Source organism: Schistocerca cancellata, chromosome 10 (genome assembly GCF_023864275.1).
Source record: "Schistocerca cancellata isolate TAMUIC-IGC-003103 chromosome 10, iqSchCanc2.1, whole genome shotgun sequence".
In the NCBI taxonomy this organism is placed as follows: domain Eukaryota; kingdom Metazoa; phylum Arthropoda; class Insecta; order Orthoptera; family Acrididae; genus Schistocerca; species Schistocerca cancellata.
In genome coordinates this window covers 218,195,763-218,214,235 of record NC_064635.1, presented here as the reverse complement: position 1 = coordinate 218,214,235, position 18,473 = coordinate 218,195,763, and the positions used below count along the sequence as shown (strand labels likewise).

General features: G+C 45.9%; 1 protein-coding gene across 1 annotated transcript in view; it reads right to left on the bottom strand.

Moving 5' to 3' along the window:
- Nucleotides 1–18,473, bottom strand: part of LOC126106846 (venom protease-like) — a 221,254-nt gene that overhangs the window by 164,643 nt on the left and 38,138 nt on the right. The gene's annotated exons all lie outside the window — the stretch shown is intronic.

The following is an 18,473-nucleotide window of genomic DNA, read 5'->3' as shown; positions in this document are numbered from 1 at the left end:
TGCGTGGCGCGCCGGCGGTGTCCTGTGGCGGGAATGACTCATGTTGATTAATGTTTCCGGCTAACGGAAGCAGCTGTCCTAATGGACAGGCCTGTTGGGATGCAGGAATGTAGCGGACTCAACCATGTCGTCCTGTAGTAGCACGAATAGCGAACTAACAGAATGTTTTGGATAGCTTTCGTGATCGCGTGGGAATTTGAGAAGTTTCAATATAGACGTGTGTCTGATCTGGACCAAAATTGCCTCCCATGTAAATTGTGTCGTTGATTGCTTCTACACGTTTCACGCCTTTATTTAGCTGAGGTAACATCGATTCTGTTGTGTCCATCTAGCAGGTGAAAGACAGGTGGAAGACTCGTTTGCTGGTTCTCCAGACATGAGAGTCACCCTACTTGACTTTGTAGATTATAGGGATGATTTGGAATCTGTTACATCACCGACATCGGTATTCGTGAATGAAAATAGCAGTTTCCTCCATTTTTTCGCGTTTCCAAGTAAAGGTCTTCACAGATGGGATAAGTTTCCAGTTACTCTGTGGTTTTCAGCACGCTCCACCTCGCTAAAGTTCTGGATTCCTAGGAAAGTAATTTCCAGTCTATGTCTTCGGAATTCTGTTGTGCGAGCATTACTGGTATACAAGCAATATTGCTATGTGCCTAATAAGCAAAAGCTTTCGTGGAAGTGGTGAAATCGATAAACTGAAAAGACCCTAGGGCTTTTTTTTCTAATTGTTATTATTTCCATTATTCATCGACACGTATGACATGGCGGGAGGATTTTTTGCAGTGCGAAAACGACACCCAGCTGTTGTAAGTGAGAACGTATCATAATTTTTTTTATACACCTATAATTGATAGAAATGTTACGCTGCTGCTTGAACGTAAGGGCTGTGGCGTATGATCCGCCATACGATTGTGGGAAGCAATCAAAGTACTATTCACATAAAAACAAAAAACAAACAAAAAATTACGTACGTCTAGTCATAATAGAAGGATAGATTTGACATGGTGAATTGTGATTATAATGCACTGAGGAGTATGACCGAACGTAAATGGTGATAGATTCATTTTGTAAACAGCTGCACAATATAGCAATGCAAGTGTTGAACTGGACCTGCTATAGTGTACAAATAGGATGAGCAATACGGCCGTAACAATACTTCCCCTCATCGGCGCCCCTAGGTGTACCCTCACATTTTCCTTGTGATGTTGATTACATTGTGAAATTGATTTCAGTGCGACCTCGATTAGAGTACACCAGGCCGCATCAGTGATGTCTTCCCAAGCATTACGTCTGTGAGTGCAGTATTCATTATCACATAGTGCTAGACGCTGTTCTTCAAAACACTTGTCTGAGGGAATCTTGGCAGGATGGAGCACCTTCCAGAAGCTCTGATTCGAAGACTTTGTCAAATAATTTCTTAGGACTGAGGAGAATCGAGACATATAGCCAGTGTGAGTGTAGGCATATCATAATTCTTTCTGGCACTTTACAGATATAAGAGATAACTGCACTGTTTGTGTAAAATGTGTATATATTGCAGTGTAATGTTATTGTGGCTTATGTTCCAGCATGTCCACAGAAAATGAGTGTGTGCCATATTGTGAAGGACATACAGATTCAGCACATCAATAACCGTGAAGGTACGAGAAATATTTAAACATGGAAATTATGTGCACTATAGATACTGAGATTCAATCCAGGACCACAGCCATCAAGAGCAGACTGTACATCAATCGGTGTCAGGCTGCAGCAGCAATCTTAGTATATAATTCCAGCTACACTGGTAAATATGTTCCTGTTTCCAAATATTCTTGCGAGTCTTGTGTTTATTTTATGATCTGTAGACAACTTTTGCGGGGTTTAACTTTCACTGCAATGTGGCGATCTGTAGAAAATTATTTTGCCGCTGAAAGTCTCGTCTGCAGAAAACGTTGGGGGATGGTGCTCCCACACCGGTAACAGCAGCAGTTTCATGGGTAAATTCAGTGACGAATTGACTGTCCCATTACGACTGCTAGGAATTGCAACTATGTGTCATTGTGCCAGCAATGGTACCTAGATGAACACGCATTTCGACTAGAATTTATCAGTGCCAAGCAACAAAGGGATGCCACAGCCTGATGCTTGCGGGAACGGAACAGACACCTGTGGTGTGGCTCGGCGGGTGACGGTCGCATCATCACTCCACGGGGGCCGGCCGTGCGCCCCAAGTCATGGGGGCGTCTGCAGAGTCGGCTGCACTGGCGCCGGGTGGCAGGTGGCAGGTGGCAGGTGGCAGGATGTATTTTTTAGCCGCGATCCTTTGTTTAAACTATATTTCATCGATTTCGTCGACGAACAGGATGCTGCGAATTAAAAAAGAAACTACCAAATACATGTGCGGAATATCTATTTAATTAATTTGCATAGTGTTTTTATATCAGTGTGGTGTTAGCGCTACTATACTTCACGGGAGGGTGTGTGTGAGTGGGTGACATGGAGCAGAAATGTAGTTTAAGTGCAGAACACTAGGTTAATTTGCATAATTTTTATGTAAAAGCCGGCCGTGGTGGCCGAGCGGTTCTAGGCCCTACAGTCTGGAACCGCGCGACCGCTACGGTCACAGGTTCGAATCCTGCCTCGGGCATGGATGTGTGTGACGTCCTTGGGTTAGTTAGGTTTAAGTAGTTATATGTTCTAGGGGACTGATGACCTCAGAAGTTAAGTCCCATAGTGCTCAGAGCCATTTGAACCATTATTTTTATGTAAAACACAGTAGAATAGTTTAAGGGGGTAGGAGACAAGAAGAATGCGCCAGAAAAGCCGTTCAAAAGCATGCAAAATTCGAAAAGTGCACCAGAAAATGGTGGAAGGACTTAACTAATTACTTCATTTGGTATCAAAGGCGGTACAATAGTTTAAGGAAATAGGGGTGACATGTAAAGCCACATAACAAACACTGGTTTAAATGCCGACAAAGGGCGAAACATTAAGTTAAGACACCCAGAGTACATTGCCAAACATTAGGTTATGCAACATGTTTGCTCCATTTAACTACTTCTCACAAGACCTGCATGTTTCCAAACAGCAGAGAACTATAAACTGAACATTTTGTAAATAAACGATATAACCTTGAATTTTCCTTCATGAGATCCTTCCTCTCCACTGCAGAGCCGCCAATTTCCAGGTAGAAGAGGGAAGGGGGAGAGGGTAACTGGCAAGGTGGATGGGGATGGTGTGGCGGGTGTGGTGATCGATTTACTGAAAAATTCTTTAAATAAATAAATAAATTATGTTCCATACAACACCATAGATAATTAAATAATATTCTATACATTGCCTAAAGTGCATAAACAATATTCCACACATCGCTACCGAATTCCCTCCAAATGACCGATCAACTGAGTCTTTCTCCCGACAATTTCTAGGACAGAGGGTGACGGCGGTATACCAGATGGGAAGAGGTTAATTACTTGATCAATTTAAGTGTCAAACAAATTGATAAGAGTGAGAGGGGCTATTCCAATTACTCAGACCTGAAAGTGTACCTGTCCAGCGAGGGGGAACATTTCCTGAAAGGAGGGGAGTGGGTGGGGGTCGGAAAGCAATAGTGTGAGTGCCTGTCAGTCAAAAGGAAGGATTATTTTAGCAGAACAATAGGCTAAGAACCTGTCAACCAAAGGAGAACAATACGTTAATGACCTGTCACTTAAAGGAGAACAATAGGTTAAGTACCTGTTAGTCAATGGAGAAAAATAGATTTCCCCCTGAGTGCATACCTGCCCCTGATGTAGGCAATCCACACTAAAAAAATGCACCAGAACTAAGTTTGTTCCACCTACTGGTGTGCTGTGGCTCTGAGTCGAGTGTTTGTGTGTGTGTGTGTGTGTGTGTGTGTGTGTGTGTGTGTGTGTGTTGGGTCTTATGGGCGCTCAACGTCGAGGTCATCAGCGCCCTGACACACATTAAAAGGAACGAATGTGGACAGACCTAATAAAACGTAAGCACACACGCAAAGGAAGCAGGAAAAGAAGGTAAATGCTACATAAGAAAGTAAAACGTAAGGAAAGGGAAAACATAGCAACAATAATGCCACAGGAAATTGTCACTGGCTGGCCACTTACATAAAATATGGGCGAGCTTGTCACACAGTGAGCAAATTAAGATCCTCTCCCTAAAATCTTTGTAAAAACATTTGACATGGCACAGAACTTTAAAACTTTAACCACATTCGTCTGAGTGTTGTCTAAAAGAGATAGCAGGTCCGCTGGAAAGTCAGCCGCGGCCCGGTGGTCAGAAAATAAAACACAATCCAATAAAACGTGGCCCACAGTGACCTGAACGCCACAAGCACCACAAATTGGAGGGTCCTCCCACCAGAGCAGGAAGCCATGCGTCATAGGGCTGTGGCCTATCCGAAGCCGAGTGAGGAGAACCTCGTCCCATCGATGGGGCTGAAAAGAAGTACACCACACACGCGTTGTGGGCTTGATTACACGGAGCTTATTGTCAGTCACTTCGAGCCACTCATCCTCCCACTGACGCATGACTCGTGAGCTCAACAGCGAGGTGAGTGCGTGCAGGGGTATAGCACACTGAGATACTTGTGGATCGAGACACGCCTCCTTGGCTGCGAGATCTGCCCTTTCATTCCCAGCAATGCCGACATGCCCTGGAACCCAGCAGAAAGCCATCACTTTCCCCAATCGCTGTAGTTGGAGGAGGGCATCCAGGATGGTCTGGACTATTTTATCTGCTTGATACAAACGTTGCAATGAGTGAAGGGCACTTAGTGAATCGGAACAGATAAGAAATTCAGGACAGGAAGAATGTCTCATCTGCTCCAGTGCCAGCAAGATCGCAGACAATTCTGCATCAAAGACAGTAAAAGTCTTAGGCAGTCGGACCTTGAGGACACGATCCGGAAAAACAACAGAGCAACCAACGGAATCTCCTTGTAAAAACGGCTACGTAGTCGTGGTGCTCAGGTAAAATGGCATAAAATGCTGAATTAAAGACGGTGGCAGGAGTGCAATCTCTCTTGTACTGCAATAAATCTGAAATCACTCCGGGCCTCTTCAGTAACCAGGGTGGCAGGCGATTAAAACCCAGGATTTGTGGTTGTACAGACTCCACACTGAGGGACTCTAGCAAACGTTGCCCTCGGATCCCAAACGGCAACGTAGCCCGGGGATGGTGGGAAAAAAGACGGTCCAGAGGTGGGTGGGCAACAAGATGGTGAGCAGGCGACGTGGGAGCTGCAAGAAACTTACAAGCCTGGCGCACCAGCAAGAGCTGCCATCGGGTGGTAAGTGGCGGTTCCCCAGCCTCAGCACAGAGGCTGGGTATGGGACTGGTCCGATAAGCACCCGTGGCCAGTCGAATCCCAGCATGGTGGACAGTGTCAAGGATCTGCAAATAAGATGGCCTCGCTGACCCATACACTGTGCACCCATAGTCCAGCCGTGAACGCACAAAAGCTCGATAAAACTGAAGGAGACGCGCCCTGTCCGCTCCCCAAGACCTGTGGCTGAGGCACTTGAGGATGTTCAGTGCCTTCAGGGTTCTGGCTTTCAAGTCGCGTAGGTGTGGCAGCCATGACAACCTGGAGTCAAAAATTAGGCCCAGAACCGCACTGCGTCTCTAAAATGTAGGACAGTATCCCCCATATGCAAAGCAGGCAAAGTAAAAAGACGACGAGAACGATTAAAATGACCACAAACACACTTATCGGCAGAAACCTAAAACCCGTCTTTGCAGCCCACTCCTCTAACTGCCACACTGTGAGCTGCAACTGGCGGCTCACGGTGGCAACACTCGAGGAGGAACGGAAAACAGCAAAGCTGTCCACAAATAAGGAGCACTGTACTGAACTCCTCACTGTAGACGTTATACTGTCGATGGCTACGGCAAAGAGGGTAACGCTTAAAACACTGCCCAGGGGGACACCGTTCTCTTGCTCAAAGCGATCAGACAGTGTGTTACCAACTCGGGTCCGAAAAAAACGCTGAGACAGGAAAGACCGAATGAAAATGGGGAGGCGGCCACGAAAGCCCCATGATGCAGTTGTGCAAGAATACAGTGTCTCCAAGTAGTATCATATGCCTTACTGACATCAAAGAAGATACCGATACAGTGATGCTAACGGAGGAAAGCCTGCTGAATAGCCGCCTCTAGGAGGGTTAGGTTGTCAACCGTGGACCGAAATTTTCGGAATCCACATTGAGAGCAGCTAATGAGCACCCGTTCCAGGGTCTTTCCGACACAGATCGTCAAGGCGATACTACGATAACTACCGGGACATGTGCGGTCCTTTCTTGGTTTGAGGAGAGGGATGAGGATTGCCTCCCTCCAAGAGGTGTAGAACACTTCTGTCTGCCATTTGAGATTAAAACATTCGAGGAGGATTTCCTTTGACGCCGCTGGCAGATGATGAAGCATGGAATACCGGATGCGGTCGTGACCTGGTGCAGTTTCAGAAGGCTCAGTAAGTGCCGATTCAAGTTCCCACAGGGAGAAATGGGAGTTGTAGGCCTCAGAGCTGTTCGACCAAAAGTCCAAGTTTGCTCTCTCGACAGTCGCACGGTAGCGACGAAACGCTGGATCCTGATTTGCAGCAGCAGTACTTCGTGCAAAATGCTCTGCCAGCGTCTCAGCCATGGATCTAGGTGTCGTTTGGAGGCATCCCTGGTTCAGGACTGCAGCTATTGGTAAACGGCTGCGTTTACCGGAAATCCTCCGGATGGCTTCCCATACTTTTGTGGAACAAGTGGAACGGTTGATGGAGTCCAGGAACTACTGCCATGACCTTTTCTTGCTCTCCTAAATGACACAGCGTGCCCTGGATCTCGCGATTCGAAAGAAGGTAAGATTTACCGCTGTTGGGCGGCATTTAAATCGTCGAAGAGCTGCACGCCTGTCCCGGATGGCTGAATGGCACTCTTATGTCCACCAAGACACACGGCGCCGCTTAAGAGGGCCAGAAGACTTTGGTATGGACAGGTGTGATGTGATCCACCCAGTCCTGTACGCTGTTGCGGCGTTCAAAGACAGCCAACCGACTGAACAGTGGCCAGTTAGCCCTGCCAGTCATCCACGATGGCGGCGTCTGCTCCAGCAATACACAATCCAGGAGATTGATGCGGATGGGGAAGGGATCGCTGGAATGAAGGTCGTCAATGACCTCCAAGTGAACAGAGTCAGTGAGGGTTGGAGAGCAGAAAGATAGGTCAATGGCTGAGAATGACCCAGTAGCAGCAGAGGAATGAGTCGGAGTACGAGTGTTGAGGATGCACAACACTTCAGACGTTAGGAGGCTCTCCAAAACTCGACCTCGAGCGCAAAGAGAAGTGGAGCCCCACAGGACATGATGGGCATTGAAGTCGCCCAGGAGGAGAAATGGGCGGGGGAGTTGTGCGATAAGATCTGTGAGAGCCTCTAAATTCACTGTATCCAGAGGAGGTAAATAAAGTGAGCAAACAGTAAGTCTCCGACGTCAATGAGTTCAACTGCAACTGCAACTGCTTGCAGGTCAGTATCCAGGGGGAGAGCAGAGGAGTGGTGGTCATTATTGACAAACACGGCGACTCCGCCTTTGGCCCTTTCCCCAGTCAGGTCATCCTTGCGATATAATGTATAGCCCCTTAGTACAGGAGCATCAGATGGTTTTAAATGCGTTTCCTGTAAACACAAGCACAGGGGGTGTTGCCTTGCTAGTAGGTTCAGTTCCTCCTTATGTGCCCGGACTCCATTCATGTTCCACTGTATAATGGGAGCCATCTATCAGGGTGGGAGTACCTTCATCCTCACTTTCTGTCGGGGAGGACAGCCCACAACAGGTGGAGGCTCAGTTTTGGGGCGAGACGATTGCCCCCTTCTGACATCAACCTCCATCGCCTCTGAAGAGGAGTCAAGAGAGACGTCAGAGAGAATGACATCAACATCAGCAGACTGTATAACTTCAGTCTCCTTCAGTGGGCTTTAGTTTAGATTTTCTGGCCTGAGGTGGCATTGGAGCCAAAACCTCAGAAGCAGTAGGGGGTGTAGCAGCGCTGGGAAGTGCACAAGACTGAACCCGGGAAGGGGCAGGAAGTTCCATGATGTCAGCTACCACGGCCTGGTCAGAAGGCTGGGGTGGGGGGGGGGGGAGGAGCAGCAGGCTTCACAGGAACGGCAGCAGCACACGTACATTGACAAACGCAGGTGCTAGTGCTGACAATAGCAACCTCCGTTTGTGTAGCGGCATCGGTTTTCAAGACTGGCTGTTTGAGAACGGAAGAAAAGGAGGCAGCGAACGTGGGCAGCTGCATGACATATAGAGTTTCTTTGCCTCACCATACGGGATGCGTTTGATGGTTTTAAGTTCCTGGATCTTCCGTTCCTCAAGGAAAACTCTGCATTCCCTACTCCACACAGGGTGATCCCCAGAGCAGTTGACACACTTGGGAGGAGAGGAGCAACCAACTCCCTCATGGGCAGCTTTACCACATTTCCAACAAGTGGCTTCCCCTTTACAGCTGAGAGTAGTGTGTCCAAAGTGTTGGCATTTAAAACACCGCATGGGGTTGGGGTAATAAGGTCGTACACTGAGATGTAGGAAACCTGCCTTCACATGCTCTGGCAATTTGGTGCTGTTAAACGTAAGGATAAAAGAGTCAGATTTCATGAGAGCACCATCCGCCCATTTCATAACGTGTTGCACGTCGACAATTCCTTCCCGGGACCATTCAGCCTTCAGTTCGCCTTGGGGAATATCAACGAGATCTCTGCAAGTCACAACACCCTTGCTGTAGTTCAAGGTGTTGTGAAATTCAGTCTCTATCGCAAAGTCCCCAAGAAATTTTGCCTTCTGAAGGTTCTGGACTTGCTGGAACCAACAAGGTGCCATTACAAAAGCGCTTTACAGATTTTAATGTGCCAGAAATACCCTCTAAGCCCTTCTGTATATAAAATGGTGAAACTTTATCAAAACTCCCATCTTTTCTTTTAATTATAAGAAACACATTCTGCGAAGCAGCATGCATTCTGTTACTACTAACGGAATCAGGAGGACTGGCTACACGAGCCCTCTGGTTAGATTGGGTGTTAGAAGCTACCAGCGGCCCACCCTTTCCGCTGGGAGGAGAAGAAAAGTTCGAGGGTCCCATCTCGGTCCCACGAGCAGCTAGACAAAGCCCCGCTTGCCTAGGTAAGCCTTATACAACTGAGGTGCGGCAGGTACCCAAGAGGTTGCCCGTTAACGCCTGTTCCACCTCAACAGCCATGCATCTCATCAGCGCGCAACACACCTTGAGATTGAGGGGTTGTTTATGGAGGTTTATCCCATCCTCGCGATCCGGGCGGTCAAGCCAAGATCCCCACTCCCTGAGACACACAACGTTCCACCGCCGCGCCGCACGGTGGTCGCTGAAGTATGCCCAGAGCTTACAGTGACAGGGGACTGGCCGCGCTGACCAGTCCCCAGCTCAGGAACCCCGGGGTCGCCAAGCCCGTACCCGCCACCTGAATGCTGAGCCCCTGGGGGCTCTGAGTCAATGTCAAACATTGACCCCAAAACAACTGGCTGAGTAAATCAGTTATTATGGTGGAAGTAGGCAGGGCAGACAGCCAAGAACACGATACTGCTTAGTAAAGCGCTGCTGTGTTCAAAGTAACCTTCAAGTTGGATATAAAATTTCTTTACTGTATAAAGTTGTATTCATTTGTTTATAAGTTCCTTTATTTTCCTTTTAACCTGATTCACTTTGGATCCATAAAGAAGTGTGAAGACATACACAAATAGCACTAACGTTGTCATATGTTTCACAAAAATTAATTTTATTGCACATGAAATCGTTTTCGGAATTCTAGCCAGTATGGAAGTGTTATAGTTTGAGGGATATTACGCACAATTTCTTCTGTACCATGTCAAAGAGTCAACAAATACTAAGGAAATTAAGTGGCAATTCGAAGTACATCAGTAGCTTAAAATACACAACAATGAAATTGAAGACAGTGCGAGACTATCTGTTACATAACATTTCTTCGACGTCTCATTATTCGACACAGATTCTTTCTTTAATAGAACACCACAAGCCAATGATGCCATCTTTGACACCGCAACACTAAAAAAGTGACTTGTATCGCAATATCTACTTGCCCACATGCCACTCTGTATTTAAAGATGCGTCCGTACCGTATTCGTGTTATCAGGTCTTAGTTAAAGACAATCGAAAATGTTTACCTTTCCGCATATGTCAGGTGTAACGATAGAAGGGGCGAGTTGTTTAGATCTGATGAGGTATCTTTGCACCTTGCAGAAAACTCACGCACCTGAGAAATGGAAAATTCACGACGTCTGCGAGAGTGCCATGAGCAGAGGCAGAAGGCACGAATTTGGTGTGCAGTAGCAGGGAGGAGGATGTTCTTCCAGATTCGTCCGTGGTTCAGTAAACAGCTTGCACCACGTTCATAGTGACTACACTTGTGCAACAACACAATATACATGTTTTCCACAGCTCGTTCAGTCAACAACACCATTATTTTATGTGGATCAGTTTGTCCATGGAAAAGTGAGAGGGTAGCAATAACCTCTCTAGATTAAAGTACAGGTGGTTTTGTCCTGTGCGATTCCCTTAAGACTACTGCTTAAAGATTCGCACTACTCTCGAATTGTAAAAGAAACTTAAGGACGCTTCTGCGATTCGACAACTAACGGATCATGCTCCTAAGAACATGTAACGACGAATTTATTAAAAGGGATCCCATAATGGTGCTATTTTTCCATAAGGTTATATCACTGAACACCTTGCAGTTGACTGCACGTGGGCAATTTCATATTATTTATTGGAAATTACTGATGTACTGATATATGCTTGTGGACGTTCAAAGATGCTGTCAATGCGATAATAACAATTGATATACATTCAACTGTTCAACTGTCTGCCACCTTGTTTCCGTGGTTTGTAAACAGTGACACGAAAAGTTCTAATGCAGGCCTTCACAGTGAAGAAAACGGGGAAACCAGCAAAAAGAAGTGAATCGTATTGCAAAGAACACACACACACAGACACACACACAGGGTGTTACAAAAAGGTACGGCCAAACTTTCACGAAACATTCCTCACACACAAAGAAAGAAAATATCTTATGTGGACATGTGTCCGGAAACGCTTACTTTCCATGTCATAGTTCATTTTATTACTTCTCTTCAAATCACATTAATCATGGAATGGAAACACACAGCAACAGAACGTACCAGCGTGACTGCAAACACTTTGTTACAAGAAATGTTCAAAATGTCCTCCGTTAGCGAGGATACATGCATCCACCCTCCGTCGCATGGAATCCCTGATGCGCTGATGCAGCCCTGGAGAATGGCGTATTGTAACACAGCCGTCCACAATACGAGCACGAAGAGTCTCTACATTTGGTACCGGGGTTGCGTAGACAAGAGCTTTCAAATGCCCCCATAAATGAAAGTCAAGAGGGGTGAGGTCAGGAGAGCGTGGAGGCCATGGAATTGGTCCGCCTCTACCAATCCATCGGTCACCGAATCTGTTGTTGAGAAGCGTACGAACACTTCGACTGAATGTGCAGGAGCTCCATCGTGCATGAACCACATGTCGTGTCATACTTGTAAAGCCACATGTTCTAGCAGCACAGTATCCCGTATGAAATCATGATAACGTGCTCCATTGAGCGTAGGTGGACGAAAGTAAATTGAGCTCTAACACGGAAATTAAGCGTTTCCGGACACATGTCCACATAACATCTTTTCTTTATTTGTGTGTGAGGAATGTTTCCTGAAAGTTTGGCCGTACCTTTTCGTAACACCATATATATATATATATATATATATATATATATATATATATATATATATATATATACACACTCCTGGAAATGGAAAAAAGAACACATTGACACCGGTGTGTCAGACCCACCATACTTGCTCCGGACACTGCGAGAGGGCTGTACAAGCAATGATCACACGCACGGCACAGCGGACACACCAGGAACCGCGGTGTTGGCCGTCGAATGGCGCTAGCTGCGCAGCATTTGTGCACCGCCGCCGTCAGTGTCAGCCAGTTTGCCGTGGCATACGGAGCTCCATCGCAGTCTTTAACACTGGTAGCATGCCGCGACAGCGTGGACGTGAACCGTATGTGCAGTTGACGGACTTTGAGCGAGGGCGTATAGTGGGCATGCGGGAGGCCGGGTGGACGTACCGCCGAGTTGCTCAACACGTGGGGCGTGAGGTCTCCACAGTACATCGATGTTGTCGCCAGTGGTCGGCGGAAGGTGCACGTGCCCGTCGACCTGGGACCGGACCGTAGCGACGCACGGATGCACGCCAAGACCGTAGGATCCTACGCAGTGCCGTAGGGGACCGCACCGCCACTTCCCAGCAAATTAGGGACACTGTTGCTCCTGGGGTATCGGCGAGGACCATTCGCAACCGTCTCCATGAAGCTGGGCTACGGTCCTGCACACCGTTAGGCCGTCTTCCGCTCACGCCCCAACATCGTGCAGCCCGCCTCCAGTGGTGTCGCGACAGGCGTGAATGGAGGGACGAATGGAGACGTGTCGTCTTCAGCGATGAGAGTCGCTTCTGCCTTGGTGCCAATGATGGTCGTATGCGTGTTTGGCGCCGTGCAGGTGAGCGCCACAATCTGCATACGACCGAGGCACACAGGGCCAACACCCGGCATCATGGTGTGGGGAGCGATCTCCTACACTGGCCGTACACCACTGGTGATCGTCGAGGGGACACTGAATAGTGCACGGTACATCCAAACCGTCATCGAACCCATCGTTCTACCATTCCTAGACCGGCAAGGGAACTTGCTGTTGCAACAGGACAATGCACGTCCGCATGTATCCCGTGCCACCCAACGTGCTCTAGAAGGTGTAAGTCAACCACCCTGGCCAGCAAGATCTCCGGATCTGTCCCCCATTGAGCATGTTTGGGACTGGATGAAGCGTCGTCTCACGCGGTCTGCACGTCCAGCACGAACGCTGGTCCAACTGAGGCGCCAGGTGGAAATGGCATGGCAAGCCGTTCCACAGGACTACATCCAGCATCTCTATGATCGTCTCCATGGGAGAATAGCAGCCTGCTTTGCTGCGAAAGGTGGATATACACTGTACTAGTGCCGACATTGTGCATGCTCTGTTGCCTGTGTCTATGTGCCTGTGGTTCTGTCAGTGTGATCATGTGATGTATCTGACCCCAGGAATGTGTCAATAAAGTTTCCCCTTCCTGGGACAATGAATTCACGGTGTTCTTATTTCAATTTCCAGGAGTGTATATACTCATACCAACACACACACAACATTCCAGAAAGTAATAGTTAACGGTAGGCTTAACCATAACATGACCAGTCATAATTTTCGAAGTAAATGACTGTTCTACATTAGGTTCTATATGGTTTCAGATGGCAAACTGTGAAACAACAACAACTGCATTAAATTACACAAAATCAATGAAATCCACATCATGTGGTAACAAGGTATACATACGAAATATTGTATGTTTTTTAAATATTTAAATATTATCCTAAGTACGGAAATATATATGTGTATGTGAGACCTGATAGTCAAGGGAAGGCAGGACTCGGTTACGATTGTGGACGGGGCCACAATCAGTTACTATTGGTTGCCTTTTACAGTTACACACATTTATTTTTAAAACAATAATTCTGGACTCAACAATAAATAAAAAATATCACACGTCATTAACGATAGAATAAACAGCTGTGTAAATAATAGAGTTTTCAGTGCGTTACAATTTAGCAAGTCACCATAAAATACAGATATAAATAATATTTAAAAAAAAAGCTATATTGATCACGGCTGAAGGCCTTATACGCCAAGAATGGCAATAAATTAAGAATGTTTAAGAACTCTCTCCATTTACAACTTACTGGTATTAAAATATTAAAAGTAAGTGGCCACAAAGCAGCAGAACGTATAGACGCCAGGAATGGCAGTAAATAAGGTTTTAAGGCTTATTGCTAAAGTACAAATATCGAATTATTTTTTTCAAAGCAAATGACCGCAATCATGGCTGAAAGCCTTACACTGTAGGAACGGCAATTACATTAAAAAAATTAGAAACCTGCTGTAAAACAGCAAATACAAGCAAAGGTTAATTAAAAGAAACAAGCAACTGACCACCAAACGGGTGAAATAAGATGATGGCAACCTTGTAACACAACCCTTACACTGCTACATTTATTCCAGAAGGCGACTGGAACTATTAACTAGAGATAAATAACCTTTATTGTATGCATTACAAGGCATGGTAATAAATAATACAATAATAAAACACAAGGACCAGTCACAGACAGTGCTCCAGGAATCGACCTCTGAGAACGTCCGGCAACAAACACTTTCGCGAGCGATGGGATAGGTAGCCAAGAGTTGCATTCACTTCACAAGATGGTAACTCAGACTAGTGGCAGTCCGACGAATGACTAAGAATATATTGCTGAAGCTACCTGACGTCCGATAAACCAAATGCAACGATGGAACAATACGCCAAAGCCGGAACCGGTGGGTTGCACTACGCCCATAGAACACTGTGCTTAGAGCGCCCAGAACTAGAAAGGAATCACTACCACCAGAGTAGAAGAATCAAAAACGGCCTACAATCAAGAAAGCTGTCAGAACCACACGCCTTACTGGACAGCAGCGGCAAGGCGAGGAAACGTACACTGCCGTTACATACACTAACCGCGAGGGCAGGTAACTGGGGCGTTAGAGGCCACCAGGCAGGAAAAATGCCGCCGGTAGAACTTAACAAATTGTAACAAGCTGAACGCAGTAAACAGTAATAAGGAGTCGAGGGAAGCTTACCAGACCCGCCTTCCTCGAGCGCTTCAGTCGCTGCTCTTCGCCTCAGCAACACTATGAGCAGCAACACGAACCCAAGTCACTGGAGAGTCGCGAGATTTCGCAATGGTGGAGGTTTCTCTACTTGAAACCAAATGCACTCAACTTAAAGCTTGTAGGATCCGGTTTACGACGAGGTCGTGCACCCTCGTGACCACAGGCCTTCGATCCGGCATCGGTCCCGGCGTGTTCGGGCACTGCGCGGACCTGGCTCCTCCTGAGTCCCCAACCGAACTGCCACTCGCACACGACACAGAAAATAAAACACGTCGCCCCAAAGATAGGGCAACAGCTACTACATATCAATAACGGCCGCTGCTGCCACTAGCGGACAGGCAACGGTTGCGAAACGAGTGTCGCCAGTCAACAAGAAGACAAACACCTGGAACCGTAACAACTAAAGGGTACGGTGTGGCCTCCGAAAGAGGACTGAAACCTACTGACAGCACCAACACGAGGTGCAGCACGGCTCAGTGTACAAGTAATAAAAAGAATTTGTCCTGTGTTATAAAAGATAACAAGAAACTCGCTGGTGATACTGAAACTTCAGCAAAACATTTCTGGGGAATAAAAAGGAAAAGGAAAATAGTCGAACCCTCTCCCAAAATAAATCTAAATCGATACGCATGTCAACTGCCGACGTGTTGAGCAAAAGAGGCATAGCTTCTGGCATTATTCATTGGTTATCGGGAGTGCATTCTGTTAATAACGCCGTTCGAACAGGTGCCAGGAAGCCAACTGTACCGTCCTGTTGCCAGGCCGTCCTCAGCCAGCAGGCGTCACTGGCTGTCGATAGGAGGGGCTCGTAGTCGACACGCCATTTCCTGGACGTTGTCAGTTTTCACGAGCAGAGCCGCTACTTGTCAATCAAGTGGCTCCTCAACCGACCTCACAACGGCTGCATGCAGCCCACTGGCTGACAGCACTCTTCAGACCCATACGGTCACCCTTCCAGCCTAATAGCGCTAACCTGGCTAATCTGAGCGGAATCGTCGTTGCCACTGCGGCAAGGCCACTGGCGTTTTTTAATTGGCAAGCATTTTTTTTTTCGATCTTGGCCACCTGAAGTCCCATAACGAATTTGTGTTCTATTAATGGAGTATCCATCAGCGATATAGAGATGACTATGACATCTCAGCTGTGCAGGTCTGTTTGAAATAAACACGCACTGAATGATAACGGTTCGCAATAGACCGTAATTGTAAATGAAAAATGGCCCTGAGCACTATGGGACTTAACATCTTAGGTCATAAGTCCCCTAGAACTTAGAACTACTTAAACCTAACTAACCTAAGGACAGCACACACACCCATGCCCGAGGCAGGATTCGAACCTGCGACCGTAGCAGTCCCGCGGTTCCAGACTGCAGCGCCAGAACCGCTAGACCACCGCGGCCGGCAATTGTAAATGAACTCGAGTTCAATATTCATCAGTGACGAAACACAAGTCCCTATATTTTTCTCCTGTTATTTTCCATTTTTACATTATGCACACTGCAAATCAATCGAAATAATGCTTAATATGTTGTAATTATTAATCTTTTCATAAACGGTATAAACAAGAAACACAACAGAAAATATGGAATATTAAATAAGTTTCTAAGGAAGGTTTGTACCTACTTACGACGTCTACGAAGATTCAGAAAATGACATTCCAAGAAGGGATTATGATTAAAACGCACAGGTCCTCGTATTCCGTTACAATCATTTTTACCTTCGAGCAGCCCTCAGCAGTGGCACATGCACACTAGTTTCCCGATCCAGGCAAGGCAGACCCATCGGCCGATGGAGCCAGCGCGAGCTACGGCTGCAGAGCTCATTCGCTTGCTAACTCTGCACCGAGTAACGTGCGTTGTTGGACAATATCGTCAGAACACACTTGTCTATGCAAACTTTTAAAACAACCACGCGGAATTATAAGGCTGCGGCAAGAATGAAAATCCCTGCCTCCCATGTTTTCGCAATGAAAGTCATCCCAGAACGTGTAAAACAACCGTAAAATAATAAAAATATCTTATTTAATATATGATGTTGTCGTGTATGCTTTAGAATGCCTTCCTCGAATTTTATTTGCAATCCCAAATTTTCCTTTGCCTTTTATTAACATATTAATGAATATAATGTATTGAGCATTACTTCTGCTTATTCGCAGTGTAGGTAATATAAAAACTGGAAATGCAAAAAAAAAAAAAAAGCGTCTGTAGGGCGACTTGACTCCACGGCCCTTGAATCAGTGTGTTGTACTCTTTCCGGTCAGTGAAACGCTCCCTGGAAATCGAGGCAGCACACACGACCGATGCCTCGCCTGACGCGCACAAAAAGTGCAGTTTTCTTCGGAACACTTGGCCACCTTTAGCTTCCGCTTCTGTCACTTGCATTTCTGGCCAAACGCTGCACCCATCATAAATTTTGACGAAATCGGTGGTGACGTATCCGTGCGTTTCGGTTTTTAGATATCATTTCACACACCATCAGCTTTTCACTCAGGTTCAGCGAGTAGATTTGTGATAACATGCATGAGAACGAGAGGTTGCTAAACGACAAATACAGGAATCATGTTGAAAATTATGCTGTGGTAAGTATGCATATTCACCCGTAACAAATGACGCATTATATACGTGACAGATGAATTCACTTCAGCCTGAGGGCATAAAACCTTACCACTGATCACCGCTTTCATTATATCTGTGGTTGCAATCCGTCAACTATAAACACTGGCTATGCTTCACAATGTGACAAGCAAATGTTACTAGACGAGCGGAAAAAGGCTTTCACGTGTCTGAAACTGGTTTCACCGATAGGAAGAGACCGGAAAACTTCGCGTATCCGATAACGCGTAACTGACAGCTTTAGGTAAATAGCGCTAATTCGGCGATTTTTACGAAATTCCGTAGAATTTGGCTTTTTCCGTATGGAAAATTTACAAATCTGAGAGCGACCGTGAACAATATACGTAACTGATAGTTACTGAATGGTGAAATTGCATTTTGCCTTCTCTTCCCCTGAGCTTTATATGCAATATTAAATTAACATTTTCTTTCTCGCGTAAAGAAATACGATGTGACTTCAAAAATGGCACGGAAATTGCAAATAACTTCACCAAACTTGGCAAAAAATAACATCGAAACTGGCGCAAACAACATCCACTTTCATAAACAAAAGACATGGAATTTGGCAAAAATTAGCACGAAATTAGACAAGAAAATAACTGGATTTAGCCTAAAGGTAACAAGGGAATTGGCGAAAACAACAAAACAAGTAGTAAGAAATATACCGAAATCGGCAATAAATTAGTAAAAATATCAAATTTCTCGAAAATTGCATAGTATTTTGAAAAATAAACACATTTCGGCAAAAAAAGGCAACACCAAACTTGCAGAAACAAGTAAATCGAATTTTGCATGAAAACCGTAATTGGCAAAAAAGAAGCACCGACTTTAGATAAAAATCGCACCGAATTCGGAAAAAATGAGCATCGAAAAGGGAAAAATGTAAAATGTAAACTGAAAAAAAGTAACCACCATACTCGTAAAATAACACAGTTTGCCAAAAAAATACCGAATTTGGCAAAAAAACCATTGAAATTGGCAGATAATTATGACAGACAGGGAATAA